The sequence below is a fragment of the Natator depressus genome, chromosome 9 (assembly GCF_965152275.1).
Source record: "Natator depressus isolate rNatDep1 chromosome 9, rNatDep2.hap1, whole genome shotgun sequence".
In the NCBI taxonomy this organism is placed as follows: Eukaryota; Metazoa; Chordata; order Testudines; family Cheloniidae; genus Natator; species Natator depressus.
Genome location: NC_134242.1, coordinates 81,641,270 through 81,663,446, shown reverse-complemented (window position 1 = coordinate 81,663,446; position 22,177 = coordinate 81,641,270). Strand labels below are relative to the sequence as shown.

The 22,177-nt window shown below is 38.4% G+C and overlaps 1 long non-coding RNA gene across 1 annotated transcript in view; it reads left to right on the top strand.

Annotated features, from left to right (window-relative positions):
- The first annotated feature begins 15,469 nt into the window (after window positions 1-15,469).
- Window positions 15,470-22,177, top strand: part of LOC141993606 (uncharacterized) — a 230,508-nt gene continuing 223,800 nt past the window's right edge. Inside the window, exon 1 of the long non-coding RNA XR_012640904.1 lies at window positions 15,470-15,606. This is a non-coding gene — a long non-coding RNA (uncharacterized LOC141993606). The remainder of the gene's footprint in view (window positions 15,607-22,177) is intronic.

Genomic DNA, 22,177 nt, shown 5'->3' with positions numbered 1-22,177 from the left:
TTTCATTGGGTGACCCCTGGTTCTTGTGTTATGTGAAAGAGTAAATAATACTTACTTTCTCCATACCATTCATGATTTTATAGACCTTTATCATATCCCCCTTTAGTTGTCTCTTTTCCAAGCTGAACAGTTGTAGTCTTTAATCTCTCCTCATAAGGAAACTGTTCCATACCTGTAATAATTTTTGTTGCCCTTCTCTGTACCTTGTCCATTTCTAATATGTGTCTTTTTTGAGATAAGGTGACCAGAACTGCATGCAGTATTCAAGGTGTGAGTGTACCATGGATTTGTATAGTGTCTAACATTGTTAGCTTTTTTGACTGCTGCTGAACGTTGAGTGGATGTTTTCAGAGAACTATCCACAATGACTCCAAGATCTCTTTCTTGAGTGGTAACAGCTAATTTAGAACCCATCGTTTTGTATGTATAGTCGGGATTATGGTTCCCAATATCCATTACTTTGTATTTATCAACATTGAATTTCATCTGCCATTTTGTTCTGCAGCGACCCAGGTTTGTAAGATTCCTTTGGAACTCTTCACAGTCAGCTTTGGACTTAACTATCTTGAGTAATTTTGTATCATCTGCAAACTTTGCCACCTCACTGTTTACCCCTTTTTCCAGATCATTTACGAATATGGTGTCTGTACAGATCCCTGAGGTATACCACTAGTTACCTTTCTCCATTCTGAATAGTGACCATTTATTTCTATCATTTGTTTCTTGTCTTTTAACCAGTTACTGATCCGTGAGAATACCTTCCCTCTTATCCCATGACAGCTTAGTTTGCCTAAGAGCCTTTGGTGAGGGACCTTGTCAAAGCCTTTCTGAAAGTCCAAGTACACTATATGCACTGGATCATGCTTGTCCACATATTTGCTGACCCCCTCAAAGAACTGATATGATGTGTGTATACGTATGCACAGTACTACACATGATATACATTGTGTGTCTATGTGTATATTTTCTTGAGAATTAGATAATTATCTTATTTTAGGATCTGGCATTAAATATTAAAGCTGAAGGAAAGAAATTGGAGCTATTTTAGAAAACTACAAATACAACAAATAAAATTGGTTGGATATTATTACACTGTACCGCAACAAAGATGAATATGTATTTATCACTTATGTATTTGGTTACATATTCTGTTCATAATAAATAATTTTGCAAGCAAATCTTGGAAGCGCTGATCATAAATATAATAAAAATTGTAATTATGCTTTTCAAAGTGGGACCCTGATATTGATTGAAGTCTCTATGAAATACTGTAATAGTAATAATAATAATAATTTATTGCTAATCATAAAATTACCCTATGAAACTTCTCACATGATGGTCAACAGACACTTTGTGCAAAGAAAACAAATAACCACCCTAGCTCATGCATGTGCGGATGAATATTGCTATATAATGGTATATATGCAGTATCATCTTTGTTATCCACATATCAATTATCCAATTGTCATATCCTCTGTCTACTAATTAACTCAAACATTCTCTTGATTATTTGAATGTATTCAGTGTTCCCCATGACACTGAGATTATTAACACTACTTTGTAAATATTGTTGAGGTTTTTCCTTTTGTCTTAAGTGCTGTGTGTATCATGATGAGTGGAACTGGAGTCAGAGGGCTCAGATTCTCTGGAGGGCCTATTATGGAGGGTGTGACAGATATGGCAATTTTCTGCAATATCTTTGGGAGCTCATATTGGATTAAGTTTAAATAGCTGTGGAGTCCATTGTATTATAAATGCAAAGATTATGTATTATTCTGGAACTGTATGTAACTTGTCTAGGGGGAAATCATGGCCAATGTAAACGCTAGGATGCATTATGAGCTTCAAAGAACTATTTTGAACAATGTGCAAGACAAGAAGGAACTTCTAGGACAAACAAAGTTAAATGAATATTCTAGGAAATAGCTGACGGAAGGGGAATGCAAATTCCCACCTCTAGACCCAACCTTTAGAAGCTACGCCCCGTCGAGAGAACCATTGTCTGACTGATTACATAGTCATAGTTTCTGAAGATCAAAGACCTGAGCTGTATAAAAGAAAGGCTAGCTTATGCATAGGTGTGCTTGTCCTGAGCCAAGATGGTTATGAACTTATCACCACAGGAAAACTTTTTTGTGGGGTGTGCAGGACTGATCTTCTATCAGAGCGCTTGTAGGAGATGGGGATTATTGCTGGTAAGCTTACTAGGATGCATTAGATTTTTTTTTATTGTTTTAAATATGTTTTCTTTATAATGCTTTCACATTAAGAATAAATGTGCCTGCTTAAGAAGGGCTGTGTTCTAATTGTGGGCAATTACACTGTTTATAGCCTCTGAGGAGAAAGCAAAGCATAGATACAGGCTCGTTAGGCTGTCTGACTTGCTGGGGAACTCACAGTGTAGGCAGGGAGCTATGCAGCCTGGGAAAACCCTGGTCAGGAGGGAGAGAGACATAGGTCTCTGCCCGAGAGAGGTGATGGCTGAGGAGGCAGGAGTCTAGAGTGGATGTCCTTGCTGGACAATGCAGGGGTAGTACAGGTGCAGTTGGTCTGAACTGTGACAGAGGGGACACCAGGGGAACAGAGAACACAGGGAGTTAAGCTTAAAGAAACTCAGCCACATGGACAGGGCAGTCCACTTAATAAAGTTCCATTTGTTCAGCTTAACCTTCATTCAGCAATTCTCTTTGCAAAAGTTCACTCTCCTTTTATCTGGACATTCTCATTCCTTGTCTTCTGTAAAGATGGGCCTGTTTGAAAGAGTTTGGATTTTAGGGTTGATTCAGAGGCTATCCAAATTCAACTCTTAATCTAATGAAGCTGGTATTTTGATTTCTCTGCTTCCATTCCCCACCCAAAGCCAATCACAAAAAAAGAAAAAAAAAGGAGCCAGGGACGGGGGGACTGTAGCCAAACATTTCAGAGCTATTACGATTCAGTTTAGAATTTCTGTCGAGAAATGGCTGAAGTACAGGATGTGAAATGGCATTGTTATGTTTGTGTCTCAGTGATCCCTGGTTAGGTCTAAAAAGTTTTTTGTTGATTTTTTTTTTAAAGAAGCTTTTTCTGCTGTGTTCTTTTTGGGATCTGACAGCCAAGCTGCATTCTATCCTTCTCATGTATCACCACCATCTTATAAATATACCGCCTCCTTGAAGTGTGGTTTAAGTTTCCACCCTTTTCTCGCCCTCATGCTTGCTATCACCCCTGTTTGGAGTGACTTTGCACCCCTCTCCTCATGTGGGTCGGGTCCTGGCTTCTTTTCTGGCACCTGATGCCTCCATCCAAGTGCGCTTCTCACTGTGCCTTTTCACAGGGTGCTGCTCCTTGAGAAAAGAAAGACTAATACTGCTACCTGGCAAGGAGTGTAAAGCCTAGTATGCAGGAGCAATAAAGTAAATACAACAAACTCTGGCAAAGGAATGACACGCAGAATAACAGTATAACAAAGGGGGACTTTACTGGGAACAGGAAAATAGGATCTGGGGAAGGAATGGGCTAATGATAATAAATAATAAATGTTAATAAACCAATACCCCATTTCTTAATACTCATCAGTGGTCCAACCTCCAGCTTCCTCCCTGGCACTTTCTCAAAGCAGATGGTTCACTGAGGTTTCAAGGCCTGAGGTGGTGGAGTATTGCAGTGCTGTTGTGTTGGCCCACTTAAATAACAGTTCCCTTATTTTCTCTTCACTCCTGGGGTCTTCTCCTGACTCCAGCTGGGTTTGCTGTTCCCTGGTCTGTAATTCTCCTGAGATGTTGGCTTGCTCTTGATACCAGTTGAGATCTTTGTCCGCTGGATGCTGGTGACTACAGTGCTGGAGCTGCTTGATGCATGCAGCTTAAGAGTGTCAGAGCTGTGCAAAAACTCCTGTTGGGGGTGAGTGGGAGTTTAGCAGGGACTCTGAGCTGAGGTCTTCCTCTCCCATTCCAGCAGCCATACTAAAACTAAAGCTACATTCTTTCTCCTTTATGTAAAGTCAGGCTGCCCCATCTCTGTAGGGCTGTGTAGGGCTTGTCATTGGTCCAGTGAACTTTTTGTCCAGATCACGCCACGCAGAAGCTTTCCTATTGGACTCAGCAGGGTTTCTAGTTCCTTCTGTCCCCGCTCCTGACTCCGTGCATACTGGAAAATGAGGTCAGAGGGCTATGGTTGCAGTTTTAGTTGTAGTTGTTTTGCTGGAGTCCCCTGGAGGATTGATCTGGGACACCAGGAGCTGCCAAAGTTAAAGTGCTGGCTAAATACACCCTAAATACACTTATGCAATTCCATTAGCATTGGGGACATTTTTACAGTTATTTTCAAGACAGAACCCCACTTGAGGGATCCTTTCTGACCCTTCCACAGCTTATCATTTCCATGGCAGTCAGACGACCATGCTGAATGGCTCAAACTTCTGCATTACAGAGATCTGTGTGGGTTTGTTTGTTTATGTTTCAAGATTAACTGGGATTGGCGATTCATATTGGATGCATATGAATATTTACTGATACCCACGTCTTTTGCCATTAATAAACATGTGAAAATTACTCTTATACTAAAAAGCATTATTTCTCTTTTGCTACTTTTATAAACAAAGGAATTTTCAAAATCCCAATAATATTTAGGCCAAACACTAAGAGAGTAAGACCTTCTTTTCTGTTTATCCTATAACAAAATGCATACACTATATTTGTAAGAGTGTGTATAGTTCAGGGGACCCTCAATTTTATGAAATCCCTTTTCATCCCCTGGTAACCCACTGCACATACACTGGATTTTACAAAGGTTTTGGGCATCTCCCTTAATAAAATTCAAATGATACTGTAGTAGTATTCTACAGGCAGTCTGGAAGCCTGAATATATGTCCTGTAATGCTCCAAACCTCTGTCACCCTAAGGTTCAGAACTTTTGAGGTGACTCTCAAATCGAGACCTCCCGCATGGTAATACACTGTGTCACCAGAGTAATCTTTGGGCAAGACTGACATGTAATTCTGCTGAACGTGTATAAGGCCACTAAATCCTCCTGCAAACAACCTCAGGTATTGTGATGTCACAGTCACCCACACACAGATTACTTGTGAAATGGGACTTCCTGCTGCAGTATTTTAAATATGAATAATTCTTTTCTTACCTTAGTCTACTCAAAGAATTTGATTTTAGAAACACAGTAGAGACGTATATCTTGATACAAGCATCTCCAAAGTTCAGGTGCAGTTGGACCTGATGTTTTGGTGTGGCTATGTGAATTTAGTGGTAGGAACCTAGGAATTGCAATACTGAAGCACGCCAGTTTCTAATCTTGGCCAGTATCTTGTCTTCAGCAGTGCCACATACCAGATGATCCAGAGAAAGGTGCAAGAAATCCTGCAGTAGGTAGCTACTGAAGAACCTGCCCATGGGAAATGTTTATTCCTAACTCCTGACAAATAGGGAGTGGTGTATGCCTTGAAACGTAAGGTTTTGTATCCCTTCCAAAACTCGTGTGTTTTTAAATTTTTAAAAAATCCTTACTAATATAACTCTGGATGTTCTCATTATCCATATAATGTTCAAATCTTTTTTTTTAATCCAGCTAAGCTCTTGGTCCTAACAATATCTTATAGCATTAAATGTTCTTGAAAGAAGCTGGTTTGACAGCACTGGAGATTGAGGTCCTTTTTAGCCACCCAGTAAATACATCATGGGCACTACAGTACATGGTTGCCACACTGCCCTGCCAACATTCCTCAGCTCTGACTTGAAGGCACCACCTATGGAGATAAAATTTTACTCTTATCATTCAGTTCTAGGTCTCTCTGTCAAGAGTGTTAACAAAGAGGCCAGTTAGTGCCAATTGTAGTCATAGCTTTTTGATGTGGAGACTTGTTCATCAGGAAGTGAGATCACTAGATTCATTTTCACAGAGGCTGCCTAACGGTCGCAAGTGTGTAACAATTTTGATCCCCATTCAACTGGGATGGATTTAAATAGGCAAAACCCAGCAAATTACTTATTACCAATCCTTTAAATCATCCAGTTCCCCAATACTTTGAGATGCCTGGATGAAAAGAGGTACAAAGTGCATTGTGACCAAAACAGTAAGATACACTTTGTGAAACAGGTAGGTGTTGGTGGGTAGCCTTGTTGGTCTGTATCGACAAAAACAATGAGGAGTCCGGTGGCACCTTAAAGACTAACAGATTTATTTGGGCATAAACTTTCGTGGGTAAAAAACCCACTTCTTCAGATGCACCAAAGCTCATGCCCAAATAAATCTGTCAGGTAAGTGTTGTTATTCCCATTTTGCAAATGGAGAAACTCAGCCTCAGAAATGTTGAGTGTCTTTTCCAAAGTCACGTAGCAAGTCATTTGCTGAGTCTCTTGGGGTCTGATGTATGTTTATCAGGTAACATAATTTGGTAATCTGAATACAGTACTTTGCACCGCCATTTTATTTGCCAAAATCACAAGAGACATTTACAATCTCACTATTTTAATATGGTGTTATTTCCCCCCATCGATATTAGACAAAAATGTTTTAATATATCAGTAATCTTTGTACAATTAAAAATTTAATTGTACATAAATGAAGTTTCTATATTCACTATCTTAAAAGATTAGTTCCTGCAGGCCTGCTGTTCACATCAGTAGCAATATAAAACAACAACATAGCCCCATATAATGACAAATCATCTAGCCTAAGTCTGCCAATAGCTCTTTCCACTTTAGTTCTACGAAGAGATTAAACCTCAGATTATCATTTCTCATTGAATCAGGCTATATTTTCCAGTCATGTTTGCTATCATTTTCCCTAGGTGACCCTAAAACATTTTATAATTTTATTCCATGTATCTGTCTGAGTATAAAGCTACACTCATGCATCATTTAACACTCCTCTGCTGAGAAGGTCGATGTTTTGGCAAGGTTTGGTGTTGATGTCTTTATGAATGGAAAATTTTGGTTTTACACTATATCAGTAACCCTGTAGATGTGATATTGGGATGTAGGGATCTAATATCTTGGAAAATGCCTGGTGGGAGCCAACTCTGCTCTTGTTAGGCTTGCTTTTGAAAGAGAGGCTGACTTTTGCAGCATATAAAAGTGCCATTCAACTGTCCACTGAAAAATGAAAGGGTGAAGAGCAAGAAATCTGCCATTTTTATTTTGGCCCATAGTCATTAGTTTAGATAACTAGCTACTTAATTAATTTTCATAATAGCAAATTTATTTCATTTATGTAGTAGCAAATTAAGAATTAAATGTTGACTTTACCATAGGTTAATAGTATTACACATTATTAAATGACCTTTTTAAAATATGTTTCAATATCCAGGATTACATTGATATTATTTTTTTAAAATAAAATCCTAGGATAGATTTTAAATTAAAATATTCTGAAAAATAATGAAAAGGGGATTATATCTTTCCTCTTCTTTATGGTAGTATGTTGTGGAATATCTAAGTATCCTTTTAGGTCCCGCCCCTATAGTCCACTATAAATGCAAAACTCTAATGGCGCCAGTGGCAAAACTCCCATTGAGTTTTTTGGAACCTTACTTGGAACCTGACAATTCCACCTGCATTATAGGAAAGAAATGTGTGGACGGTTGCTTTTTTTGTTTAATTTATTTTCTTGCAGAAACTCGATGGAATTCATTCTGGAGTCATGTGAAAGCTTCAGGTCTGTCCTCCTTCTTTCTGGGATTCACCTGTGTCTTTCACAGAGCAATGTTCATAAATCATTCTATTATTTTCAGAGAATGAGAATGCTGATGGTTCTCTGCTCCCTTCTTCTTTCGCACAAGTTCAGAATTTGTTATGTAATAATTAGAAATGGGCCATTCAAAATGGTGGCAAGCATTCTACCATTTGTGGGCCAAAATCTTGTGAGAACTGCTTGCAAGATTTTCAAAAAGAAAAGGAGTACTTGTGGCACCTTAGAGACTAACAAATTTATTTGAGCAAAAGCTTTCGTGAGCTACAGCTCACTTCATCGGATATCCAATGAAGTGAGCTGTAGCTCACGAAAGCTTATGCTCAAATAAATTTGTTAGTCTCTAAGGTGCCACAAGTACTCCTTTTCTTTTTGCGAATACAGACTAACACGGCTGTTACTCTGAAACCTTTCAAGATTTTAATACCATTGAGCCCGAATCAGAGCTTGGGTTAGAACCTTAATCTAACTCTAGTGTGGATCCAAACACAGCCTCTTTGGTCTGTTTTAGAATAATAGAATATTGCCTGTGCGTCAGAGAGATCACTCAAAAGCCTGAAGCTAGGCAGGTATGTATCCATCTTAGAACTTTGTCACCACTGACACCTGACCCTTAGCATGAAGAACTGTAGCTGTGTCCAGGGAATTCCTATTTTTACTATTTATGATAGAAAAATATTAAAAAGTTCTAGTGCTAATTTCCAGTTTTAATTATAGCATTATAGAAAGCATGCTGCCCTGTGTATTTCTGAAGCACATACTCTCAATACTATTCAGTCTTTAGTTTCCTGTTTTCAGAAATTCTGCCCACCACAACCTTTTTTTAAAACCTTTATTGATATTTTGATATTGATTGGTATTTGCCTTTGAATCTAGAGAAATTAACAAACAGGGAATGCCTTTCCTGATAATTCTACAAACGCAAACAAAAAACCCTTTTTACTCATCTGCACTTATATCACATTCTAAGTACTCAGTCAGTTCCATTCGTTTTGGGAGATAGGTAAATAAGGATAGCAATCCCAATTTTACAGATAAGGAAGTATTGGCACAGGGTATCAAGCCAAAGCCAGGATTCAAAGTCAGCAGTTCATAGTTTCCAGACCTGTGCGTAGTCCACTAGATCTCACGAGTATTGCAAATTCTAATTCATTCAACCCTCCTGCAATCTAGTCATTTTAGGATTTGTAATTTTATAAGCTCATATCAGTGTTAATTGCCATGAAGGACTCTGGTTATCTCAAGACAATTAAGAGATAAGAAGAGAATTGGTGGAAGAGTGAATCAGGGGTCACAGTCTGGTTCACTATACAGGCAACCAATATGTTCATTCTGATAAATGAAAACAAAATACAATGTTTAAAAGAAGCCAAAAAATATCCTAATAAATACTTAGAGTTTGACCATCACACAGAGTTGGGTTTTCTTGGCAAGAGGGGCAGGAGTCATTTCTGAACAAACAAGATTGAAATTTATGTCTTAGTGGAGCAATATTGGAAGCCTGTTTGACATACTGCACAAAGGCCATTTCCAATGCTTTCAGCCAAATGAATTTCCTCCATGTAGAAAAGGGGAAAAACATGTGCTGTGTTTATTTCAGATGCAAGCTCCATCCGTACCCAAGAGCAGATAGGCTATGCTTAGAATGTAGGAATAACTCACTGACTCCACCAGTGAGTCAAAGGCAATGGATGTTCATTTTTTAACTACAGGTCTATGCAGATTTTCAGAGATGCTGGGCACCTGCAGCACCCATTGATGTAAGCGGGATTGTCGGTGCTCAGAATGTCTGACAATCAGGGCTCTAGAGGACAGCGATTGTCTTCAAGCACACTTGTACATGTCTAGCTGTTCTTGTGAGCTTTAGTGAATACTTGTACAAGAGGTTTATAAAAGAGGCTGAGATGAGAAATATCCTTAGAGATAGGAATTACTTTATCTCTTCAGAAATATTAACTAATTAGTTCTTCCAACACCCTGTGAGGTAGGAAAGTATTATTATCCCTATTTGTGAAAATGAAAACAGGCACAGAGGTTAAGAGACTGCTGCCTTTGAGTCCTATGCTTAGTCTATTAGACTATATTGCCTCTCAGCTAATTAGTAATAGGTACAATTTTTCAAAAACACCTGTGTGATTTAGGAGCTTGTCACATTATCAAAAGTGACTTAGACACCTAGGGTTAGATTTGTAAAGGTATTTAGGTGTTGAAAGATGCAGATAGATGCCCACTGGGAGTTTCAAAAGCACCTAGGTGCCAAACTCCCATTGAAATGAAAGAAATGAAATTGTACTTTGGCATTTCAACTTTGGGTCATGTCAAGAGATACAGAAGCATGTGGGGACAGATATAAAACAAAATATTTTTAAAATATGAATTGTTTTAATCTAAAAAAAGCTTGGTTCAGATGTAGTTGTAGTATGGACCAAAGACTGAGAGATTATTTCTTCTCCTTGTGCACCCCACAGCCTAGCAGGGATCTCATGCATGCAGCGGGTCATGGGCTGAGCAGAACTTTTCCTGCAATTGCTTCTCTTTTGTCACTAAGGGCCACCATGGCACCAGCCACCGGAACTGAAAAAGGTAGAGGGTCTCTCCTCTGCTGTTAGTGCCTCCCCTGCTGGTGTCCAGGCATCCTGAAGGAGAAGTGGGGAAAGGCTTGACTGGACAAGAGGGCTGTGAGGAGCTGAGGGAGGAGTGGGGCAGCATAAAGTCAGCCTAATGGGATGGGGCAGAGGGCAGGATAAATGGAAGTAGGAATAGAATGGGGGAAGGCTGCCTCAGTCTCTCCTCCCCCTCCCCTCAAGTCCTCCCCACAGGTTGCCTTAAGTTCTGCTCCTTGCACCTCCCTTGCCCACAAGTCCCTAGCTCCCCAGCCAGAGTCTGCTACTGGATGCCTTTGATTCCCACTAGCATCTGAAGACTTCTCAGTCATTCCTGGCTCCCACAGCCCCCAAACTGCCTCTAGCACTTCCAGCCCTCCTTTTGTGTGAATGGAAGAGAGAAGCTCCTTTCCCCTCATCTACCTCCAATTTCCATGGATTGGACACGCTCAAAGAGGTGGACATCAGTGCCTGTTTCTCACTAGCAATAATGTCACACCTGGAGCTGCACAAAACATAATGTTTATGGATATGGAGGTAGAGTAGTTAAGGATGGAAAAAAGTTACTAGATCAAGCTCCTCACCCCTTTTAAGTAGCCTGATGTAAGTCTTTGCTAATGGCCATATATGATACTAAAAATAGGCCTGAACCTCAAGGTTTAGAGTGGTTCAAATCATAGGGGCTTGTGACTATCTGTATGACATATTTAACTGATGTGAGCCTGAACCTTATCCCAAAGGCTGAGAACTCTCTCTCTCTCTCTAATATTTGCTGTGTTAACAGTTTGATCCACTACAAATGATTCGAAAGGGAATAAAAAATTAGCAGGTAGTTGTGAAAATTGTATGAATAATAACCACCTGTTTTTTAAAATGTGTTTGATGTTGTAATAGTTGGTAAATACTGAATGGTTCTAAATCTTTAATTCCATGTTTTCCTTCCCTATGTAATTCCTTTATCCACAACTTTCCCTTCCTACAATATTAAGCAGCAGATGGTATAAGCCAGTTAGATGCTGCTCTCTTCCCCAGAGTTTCCTGCATTTCAGAGATGTTGCAAAATGCTTTTAGATCATTTGGGATAAAAGACATTATATAAATGTTGTTGCCCCTTTTTGATCCAAGCAGCTAGTCAAAATTTGCAGGCTGTCGGTGTTCCAGTTGTGAGTAGAAATTGGTGGTAGTCAGGTTTTTCTTTGACGCAGTTTTGTTTATTTACAAAGAATGTACGAAGCCTGTGTCTGTTATCACAGCAGGAATCAAATAGCAGGAAACAGCTTCTTTTGCTCGCAGTAGGAAGAGTACTCTCTTTCAGTCTGCATGCCTGACACAAAAACCTCTCCCCAGGTTTCTTCCAGGGTCAGCCACATGCTTGTAGCTGCCCTTCAGGCTTCCTCTCTTCCTTAGTCTGTTCTTGTCTGACCTCAGTTTCTGTGAGATCTCTTCTCACCCCTCCCCATAAAACTCCAAAACAATCTCTCTCCCACCACAATATTCAGCCAAACTCCTGGGCGGGTTCACACACAATTGTGTTAGATGGGTCTTATGCTTACAGTTATGTTATTTGAAGGACGAGTCCACATCTACCAGTCTCAACGGGATTTTAATTCAGAAAGGTTTCGCCCAGCTCATAACATAAATTATTAATGTTATGTTGTATTACAAAACATTTCAACACAAAATATGTTCTGTTCTTAAAAAATTGTTGCAGCATTACTTCTTTTCTATGGTTTAAATTGGATTAACGGTATAAAGGGGTTTGGTTTCTCTGCAGAGCTGGCCTCTGGAATCTTCTCAATCTTTTTGACAGTTTTAACTTTTAAAACCTTTCCTGAGAATTATTTTTCTCTGAGCTCCTATTTTAAAGGGCTTATTTGCTTTAAGAAATTGCTTGCTTGCTTGCTGTCATTGTGAAGGAATATATCAAACCTGGTGTCAATAAGCTTAATTGGAGTGAAAGTCTGATTGGGTTTTGGGGAGGAGGGTGTATTTTGCCCCCTTGCTGAGCCCTAGAAAAGAACAGGCAGTTCATCTTCACCACAGCAGAAATCCAGAGGAATAATCAGGAAATGTGTAAGTAAAACCATCATTTGAAGATTAAAAAGAAAAACTCAGCTAGTGTTGGTGTTTAGTGTTGGTGTTGCTAGTGGATCAATGCATCAGACCTTATATCTTGAGTAAGTGAGAGCTTAAAAACACGAAGGATGTAATTAGCAGGCGAGCATTTAGACCTGACGAAAGGGAGATGGTGGGACTGGAAGATCAGACCAATTTTGGGAAAGAAGGGAAGTTTTCTGGATCAGGGACAAGTTAGTGGTTCCTAGAGAGGACCCTGCCAGCTAGGTTGGCATATCTTGGTTCCTGTTAGAAGGGCTGAGTTCTTCATAGGAAATTACTTCAGTGTGCATTTGGACATGAAGAAAAGTTCTGGGAGGCAGAGAGGAAAATAGTGCATTGCAAGGAAACCTCTGATGGACAAATGCTTTTAACTGGCTAGGGCTATTCTAAGTAGGCATGAGATAGAGAGAGGTTAAGAAGAGGATGTATAATTGTATGGCTCCCATACAGTACAGGAAGTTATGAAGTAGCAGAGTCACTGAAAAAAGTGAACTTCAATGTATTTGTCATTAATGCTAATGGACTCAAATTGTTTAACGGAACACAGAGGTGGATATAAAATCAAAGTGTGTGTGTTGACTGCAGGATTATTTTGTGTTTTTTGTCTTTGGACAATAAAACTGTACCTAGAAAGAGACTCTAGGTGTGGCAGTGGGTCTGGCAGGGGCTGGGGACAACCCAGCACCTTACAATGGCTGAATAGGTCTTCCTAATATCTATAATATTTGATATAATTTTCTATAACTATGTATAATATAGAACTATATAATATCAAGAGAGGCAAGCCTTACGATACCTTGGTAAGGCTTTTTACACAGGTAAACTGAGGCACAAAGACCCAGAAACAGAGTTCAGAGGCCTGATTCTTCTGTCACTTATACCAGTTGTATAATGGTGTAAATATCCACTAACTTCAATGGAGTTATTCCTCATTTACACCAGTGTAAGTGAAAGGGGAATCAGGTCTCCAAAAGTCCTGAATCTATGTTCCATGCTCTAACTACTATATATCACCTGATTAGGATGACATGAGTGATGCTGTCTGTTAAGTGCCTTGACGTTATCAATAAAAGGCTGGGAAAGCCATATGTTAAGTATGTGTGATGCACTAAGGCACCAGTTATGCAGCTGATAGTATGTGGGCAGGTGTGTCTAGGCAGAGCCTTGTTGAATTGAATGGAATTCTGCATGGGTATAGTGGTCCATCTGCACGCTATCCGTTATAAGATTAGTGCATAAATAATTCCAGTTATTCAATATTGATAATGAGCTATTTCAGGTGATGGCAAGGGATCACGTTATAGTAAATCTATTAGTACAGTGCTGGGATATTTAAAAATAAAGACTAAAACTCGGGTTTGTTTTAGAAAAAATGGCCAGTTGAGTCCCCTTCACATATATTTTTGTGCGAAATTCAGTAAACTCACAGATATTTTCTAAGTGAAAACATCTTTGCATTTGGAGTAACTGTTTTTTTCTTTTTCTTCATGACACCACATCTTGAAAGAATAGTGCAGCAGGGTGAGATGAAAGACAAACCTCATAAAAGACTATTTTGTAGTATTAACTCTAGAAGAAGGGAACTTTTTCCCCCAAAATCTTTGTCAAGGCCGCTGTAAAAACTTCTGTGTTGACAGCTCAGATTACATATAATCCCCCAGCTGTGAAAGGACAATTAGTGCCAAAATCTCTACAAAAGCTTTCAGTTCTCAACAGGTGCATCGCCATTGTGTTCAGGTTTAACATCCACCTGCCAATATTTGGGGAAGGAAATTTCCACCTTCTGCCATTATCCCCCCACCCCCCAAATATCAGCTCCTATTACAGCCTCTATCAGAGCAGCTCCAGTCTCATATTGTACAAGAAAAATGAACAAGGCTGTACTTCTATTCTTTTGTCTTGTGTCTCTATTCCATTAGCTTTCTTTAGCTTTTTGATTAAAGGAATCTTAATTTTGTGGGGGAGGGAGTGGAATTGCTGCATTTGTTGTCTCATATATATTATGAGCCTCATTCTCCTCAAATTTATGCTTGTGAAAATCAGGAGTTAACTCTCTTTACAATGCTATCCATCATCATAAATTTTAATACAAATGGAAGAAAGTACTTCTTCACACAAGACACTGTCAAAATGTGGAACTCTTTGTCATGGGACATTGGGAAGGCCAAAAGTATAACTGGGTTAAAAAAAGAATCAGGTAAATTCATGGAGGATAGGTCTATCAATGGCTATTAGCCAAGATGATCAGGAATGCAACCCTATGTTCTGAGTGTCCCTAAACTTCCAACTGCTAGAACCTGGGATTGGATGACAGAAGATGAATCACTCAAAATTGTTCTGTTCATTCCCTCTGAAGCATCTGGCACTGGCCACTTCAGAAGACAGGATACTGTGGTTGACTTGTGTGGCCATTCTTATGTTTTAATGAGTTCATCTGATACCATAATTTATGTTTATTATTTTCTAATATAATTAAGAAAAACAAAAATGGAATATCTTTGCTTTCAAGGACATGTATTTCTCTTAATCTGAGGGAAATAAAGACACATTGGACATATTGATAGCTGATGTCACAACTTTGCAGTCGGTGGAGTTATAGCAGGGCTGAAATTGTCCATTACTTTTCATTTATGGCATTTCACTTGTTAGTGGGTGAGAGAAAAATGTTAATTTATAAAACCCTTTTTCTAGATGGGATGTGTCATTTGATAATGAGTTTTGTTTCCACCTTTAGCTCGGGAAATATTCAATAAATTACGTAGTTTAACTTTGCACGGCACCCTGTACAAGGGGGTCTTCGTCCAAATTTGGCTTCTAGGTGCCACTGTAATTCAAATAATAATACATATTTCTGACATGTCAGTAGGAGGGGAAGCCAGATAACTTATGTAGTACCTCTCGTGTAGTATGTGTCATCATGTTGTGTTATGGGCTAAAGAGCTGAATGGGGAATAGTTGATGGATCTTAAGAAATGAAAACTGCTTGAGATGGCACTGACTTATAAACAATTCCAAATATTTTTGGCATAGTTTTCAGAAATTTATTTTCTCTTTATACTTTTTTTTATAGGTAGAAATAAGTTCCTGAATATTTATCAGGAAGAAGTGACCTGCACACATGAAATTCTACGAGATCAAAAACCTGATATTTTTGGCAAAGCAAGCACTTCAGAAGGTTGCAGCCTACAGGGAGGCTGACTGCCTGGTGAGTTAATGGTTTATAATAGAAGAAGGGAAGCACTTCTGGTTTAATTATGAGAGCGATCAGATGATCTAGTAAAACATGATGGCTCTTTACATTTTGTTGCCCTTTTGCCTAAACGGTTAGACAATATTTGGGGTCTTGCCAGATTGTTTCTATTAGGAGGAGTAATTGCTGATATGAATCATGTATTTCTTTGGTGCAATCTTGTTTATTTACAAAGGATATACACAAAGTTTTGTTTTCTTGAACACAGTAGTTCATTTATTTGCTCACAACTTCCAAGCCGGTCTTTCTAGCCAGGCCTGTGGCTCTGTCTCTGCTTTATCTCAGGGCCGTGCTCATGACTGTTTCTTGGGTTCTCTCTTTGCTTTCTGATTGCTTTTTGCTTCTGACACACATGCACACACACAGATGCATACAGCTCCAAAAAGCCAAATGCCCCAGCCCCTGCATTTGCCATAAATTCCCAGTCCCAGGAAAACTCCTCAGCAAAATCCAGCAACTTTATCTTGCTTTTACTTTTGGTTAAGAGAGTATTTCCCCCCACCTCAACATACAACAACCATGTATGTGAAACAATTTAAGAAGGGATGCTATTCCAGTGACTTCTCTATGGTATTACCCACAATATTTGTCATTTTCTAATTGCCTCTACTGAATACTTTTTAGAGTTGTTTATAAAAAAGCAGATGAAATTTTATCTTAGTGTCATGACATTTTAAAAAAAACTGTTTAATGTTCAGTAAATTGTGTAGATGATTTTTAGGCCCCGATCCTGAAAACATATACATATGTGTTTGAGGACTCGTAGGGGTTAATCCCATTGAAGTTAACGGGGTTACTTCACATGCTTAAAGTTATGAACATATATGTTTGCAGGATCAGAGCATTAATTAGTTCTATGACATCTGTACTGTTGATAAAGGTAGTTTGTGATTAAATTGTCTGTCTTTAACACCTTACATGTTAGTGTGCTAATTAAATGCTTGTAAAACAATAAGTGTAGTGTAGATATACAAAAGAGATAGCTGTAGATAGTTGTAACTTGGGTTGTGTAGGGGAAGTTTGCATTAGTGGAAGTCTGTACAAGTATTGTATTGCTTGCTACTTTCTACTGATTTACAGTCCTGTATTAATGCAGTATACTCAAACCACAAGTAAAGTAGGAAGAATGACAATAGACCACTAAAGGTCTGTTGCAACCCAAAATTATTCTAAGATTTGATTTTAAAAGCTAGTAATTTCTCAGGAAAGTCACACTTATGAAGTAACAATTTCTCTTCATTCGGCACAGACTTGAATGATACATTGAATTCAGTATTGGAAAGATACCAGTCATGGATCCATAGTTGAGACGATATAGTGTTTTCACTTACAGCACACATTTAATTTCTTATTTATAAAGAATATAACATATCCTCCCCAAAATTATAACATTTACTATTTGAGCACTGAGTGAATTTTCTGAGAATGTACAATAACTTAATTTGTGATAAATTTAATTTTTAAATAGGCCCTTTAAGAAATTTACCACCTGGTAGCAGATTAATTTAAATCCCAAATGATCCCAGTAATGGAATAATGCAGACTTTTCAAACCTTCTATACAAATAAAACTCACTGAAATAGTGTACACAGGCAGCATTTGACGTAAAAAAAAAAAAGGATTTATGGTCATTTTTTGCCATTATTCTACCCAACAGAAAGTTTCGCCTTTAGGAGAGATTGAACAATAACGTTTTTCAGAAAATTCCACAAACAAACAATTTCCTTTTTTCAAAATAGCTGCCACCCCCTTTGTTCTCAATAAGACTGAAGTGCAAAGATGCTCTCTATCAACGTGCCCTTCTTAGAAATAGCCACTATCACCCATTATTTTCAATAGGACAGAAGTCACAGATTGCTCTTGGCAAAGATGACCATTGCCTCCATTCAGCTGCTCTTCACAGTGCTCCCCTCCATCTTCTGACTGCATATAGAGCCACCATCTTCCTTGCAGGCAGTGTGGCTTCCCTTATATTGGAAACAATGGGGAATGCTGGCTTTTTATAAAGTGCCCTCTTAACTGAGGGCAGCTTTTGGCCTTGGGCCTAATCAGAACAATAATTGATGGCAGCAGTTTTGAAAGTGTGCAAGTCTTTGTGAGTTTAGCAGGAAAATGGAATATACCGACCTTTTCCAACAGATAAACTTTCAATTATGAAAATTAACAGCAATAAATTACCATTTTCCCAAATATTTGCAAAAACTACTTATTGCACCAGACTGACTCACTGTGAAAGGCAGGATGGGGAAATTTGTTGGGTGGACAGTTAGTGTGCTAATTCACATTTGTATGCAGATTGTTTCGGGGAATATAGGGTGTGAGTGTAGGAGAATGCAGATAGGAGGAAGGGGGAAAGTAATATATATCTGTGTGAAGGAAAGGGGAGAATAAGTGGAAGAGGAAATTGGGTTCTGTGTGTACAGAGGAATGAACAGAATTTAGGAAGAAAATGGATTGTGTACTTTGTCTGGTTTACATCATAAAGTACTTGTAAACCTCAGTGTAACTGGGGAGAGGGGGCAGGGGGAAGTGTTTTAAAAAAACAAAGTAAAACTCATTTTTAAAATCAGCGGCATGTAAGCTGGGCTACAAATTGTTATGTGTTAATCATAGTTGGTATGGTTATTGCATGGTTTCTGATAATTAAAAAGTTATTTTCCATTTAATTTAATTTAGGCCCCAGGGTTTTTTGTTGAAAATGAATACATTTTTCTAAAACCTAATGTGAATACAAATGTTTTAATGAAATTTTACATTATTTTAAATCTTCTTTTAAGTTTTAAGTGTTCTGAACTTAAATTCAGCCTCTCACTGCTAGTGGACAAAAATTTGAAAGGGAAACGGAAGACTCTTGTTTCATTGCTCAAGATATGTAAAATGCAAACAGTGGAGGATAAAAGCAGTGAAAATAAAATTATATTTTTAAAATGTTAGTTACATTTGCTACATATTGCTACATAGTCAGAAATACCTTAAATTGATAACCAAGTGATGTACAGTACTGCTAAATACACTAAAGTCATTCCAAAGGCCGGGGGCCTGCAAGTGAGAACTATTGACTCTGGAAAGTTAAGTGCCAAGGAGAAAGTACAATCAGACAGGGGAATCATTTATCACTAAAACTAACACTGTTGGGGAGTTGATATTATTTCCAATTCATAGCTGTGGAAAAATGAGACAGATTGTCGTTATCCAAGATTAAACAGCAGGACAGTGACAAATCTGGGATTTGAATTCAGAGTGCTTGACTCCCAGTTCCAATCTTAAAGTCCACAGAATACTTAAGTCTTTGAAGCATTTGCTAATACTGAATTGTGGTATGTCAAGGGCCTGAAGTAATAAAAATACATTTCTACTAGTTGTAGTGCTGGATGTTATCTGCATAGAAATTAGCATGGTTAAAGTGGGCATTAAGACCTCTCACATAAAAAAGTGGGTTAAAGATGGCACTCCAGCATCGGCAAGGACAAAGGTAAGATGTAAAATTTTGTCAGAAGGGAAAAAGGAGGGGTTAGATATGTAAAATTCAAAGCAGAGAGTCAGTGATGGAGGCAGTGGTTCTTTGCTTTAGATACTCAGGATAGGCTAAGTAGAGTCCCTTTTTGTTTTTTTTAGCTTGTAGTTTTCAAATGAAGTTCCTTGAGATCAAATACAACCCCCTGACTCATTCAAAGTTTAATGGACTGGCATTCCTTGATGAGGCAGAAATCCCCATGTTGCATTGGCAGAGCATGTTCATTTATTGTACATGCTCAGTAAATTCCAGTGGATTACATACATTTTCCTAAACCTATAGATATAGTTTCACCATGCAGATTCATCTGTGAGGTTAGTGATAAATCATATGGGGAAAAAATCCATTTGAGTGTGGTAATTGCATCAACTTGTATTATTTTAGTTCAGCATGGTCACAGATATAAATGTCCTTAAAAGAACCAGAAAAAAGATACACATTTACTATCCCCCTTCCTCCCCCCCATCATCCCCATTTTTCACTTGCTTCTACGAACAATTGCTAATATATAGGCCTGGAAGTACTTAAAGACCTTCATATTTTTGAACGATTGACTGGCTCCTTAACTTAAAAAAAATGTAAAGTGGTGAAAGGAAATCTTCTGTTGCTGCAGAAATGTAAAAGTAACATTTTTGGCAAGCCACATTGGATGATGTCATTCTGGAGAATGTGTTAAAGTCTGTTATTTTACAGCGGGAACTGATTTCTCTAGGCAGATCAAGTCTATGGGCACTTAGTGTCCCTCTCAACTTTAGCCAAACAAGATCTGTGCGTTTTTACACATCATTTGGTGGTAATAAACCATGCACACTTTTAAACCTGGGACCCAAAGGCATTTATTTTTTTCTAATATATATATTTTTAAAAAATCTTTTTGATCTTGTGCATAGTATTTATCATCTGGGTCCATCTCTTGAATTGATAAAGGAGCAATGGTTGCAGGCACTGGGTGTTGCTTGCCTCTTGTAGTGGACTTCTGGGAAATGAGAATACAAAGAGCAGCTTTATAAGAAGCATTACTTTTTTTGCTTCTCTGACATACTGCCAGTAACTCGTGTGGTGACAATTCCTTGCTGTTTTTTTTTCCACGTGGTTGTCAGTACTTAGTCAGTAGATAAGTGGAGTAGCAGCAATTCTGTGAACATGTTCATTTTTGCCAGGGTAAAAGCTGATTCTCAGATCTGAAATACATTAACTCCAGCCCAAACCTTTGGTAATCTTCAGATACCTTTGATATTTAAAGCATTAAGTGACAAGGATTAGATTCCCCTGAAATGATCAAAGAGTGAGTATGAGTTAGGTGGTCTTTGTAAGGTGTAAGGAATGTCCAGTTTAGAACCAGTACCTTTAATTCACTTGTAGGCTAGGAAGTGGATTGTTGCTTGTTACCTTTTAAATCAGCGTTGTTTTGATAACAGCTGCTCTACCTCATCTGGTGACTATTTAGCCTAGTCACATGGTATTGGTGTTTAAAACAAAAATCAAAAGAACAAAATAAGTAGCAAAGAATACAGAGGGCCAGATTCCGATCTCTGTTATGCTAGAGTAACTTTGTTGACTTCATTGGCGCTATTTGGTATTTACACTGATGTGATTAGAGTCAAATTCTGACTCAGTCTCCAAACAGAATTTTCTGGCTCTGAAATAAGAAACTTCAGGATCAGCCCAAAATTCTGTTGAGAGAGGCTATTCCATTCCATGCTTTACATTTGGTTTCCATGCTCTTTTTTTTGTAATAAAAATAATGTACTAATAAAATTAATTACCTGTGTTCCTAATACCTTTATGCAGGTTGAATTCAATTTGACTGCTTAAATAAGGGGGCACAGTCAGGCCTCATAATTATTAAATTTGAAAAAAAAATTCAGTTTACCATTTGTGTTCCTTCTTTGCATTTCACTCAGGGTGACTATGAAAATATAATAGCCTGTTGAGTAACACTTCTGTTTCTAATACTACTACTACTTAAATAGTGTTTTCCATCTGCAGATTTCAGAGTATTTTACAGAAGAGATTTTCTGTCTCCTAGTTGGCTTTATTTCTTCTTCTTGTGCACTGGCATCAGGCTATTATATTACAATTTACAGTGCTGCTGGGGGTTGTTTAAATCCACCATGAAAACTGCTTGGAATAAAATTTTTAGAAAGGAAATTCATTAAAATATTAGGTTGCGTAAAATCTTATCTTTATTAAGAAAACTTATTTGCTGGATCTTTGCCATTGTTACTTTTACAGTAACATCCTTTCATGTCCTGTGTTGTAAAGATAATTTTATCTCAATACTGAGAGCAATATTTTAGAAATGATCATATGGGGCAAATCCTGCTGGTTCTGTGGAACTTTTGAAGGATAGTTATTCTAAGTGAGGCTGGTAGCACCACTTTTTATTAAGGTTGCCCAACACTTCTCATTATATGGGCTTTTTTCGGTTGCTTATAACTTTGCCAAACTAACTATTGGGGCTGAAATTTTCCATGCCTGTTGTCTGCCTCAGGCTGAATTTTTTTTTCAAGTTTCATCCCAAAAGTTTCTGCTGTTTCTGAGAACAAGGCTAGAGAAAAATAAATTGTTTTACAGTGTTAAAGATTCTGTCTAGTTTTGAGATGCTCATGGTTTTGACCAGGGACTTTAAATTTGCAGTGTGGTTGCTTTTATGTCTGGGATTTGCCTTTCACTATTCCTCTGAAAATCCATCCAAATTTGGCTTGGTTATGAGGCTTTGAAAAAAAAAATCAGTTCATACATGCTCAGTAGAGACTTTTTGGAGTTTAACGGCTAAAATCTCAGTCTATTCTGTCCTCACTGAGCATGCTCCAACCCCTCATAGCTCTTAGGGCTCACTAGACTGTGCATGCACGATCACTACAAACAATTGATCATGCAGGGGCAGAGCCAGACTTTTCCTGTAATTGCAGCTCCTGGCTGTGGTGAGGCTGGGCACAGGAACTTAAGAGCAGGGATCCTGACTCTTGTGGTCTCTCCTGTTGGACCTGGGGAGAAAGAAGAGAGTAG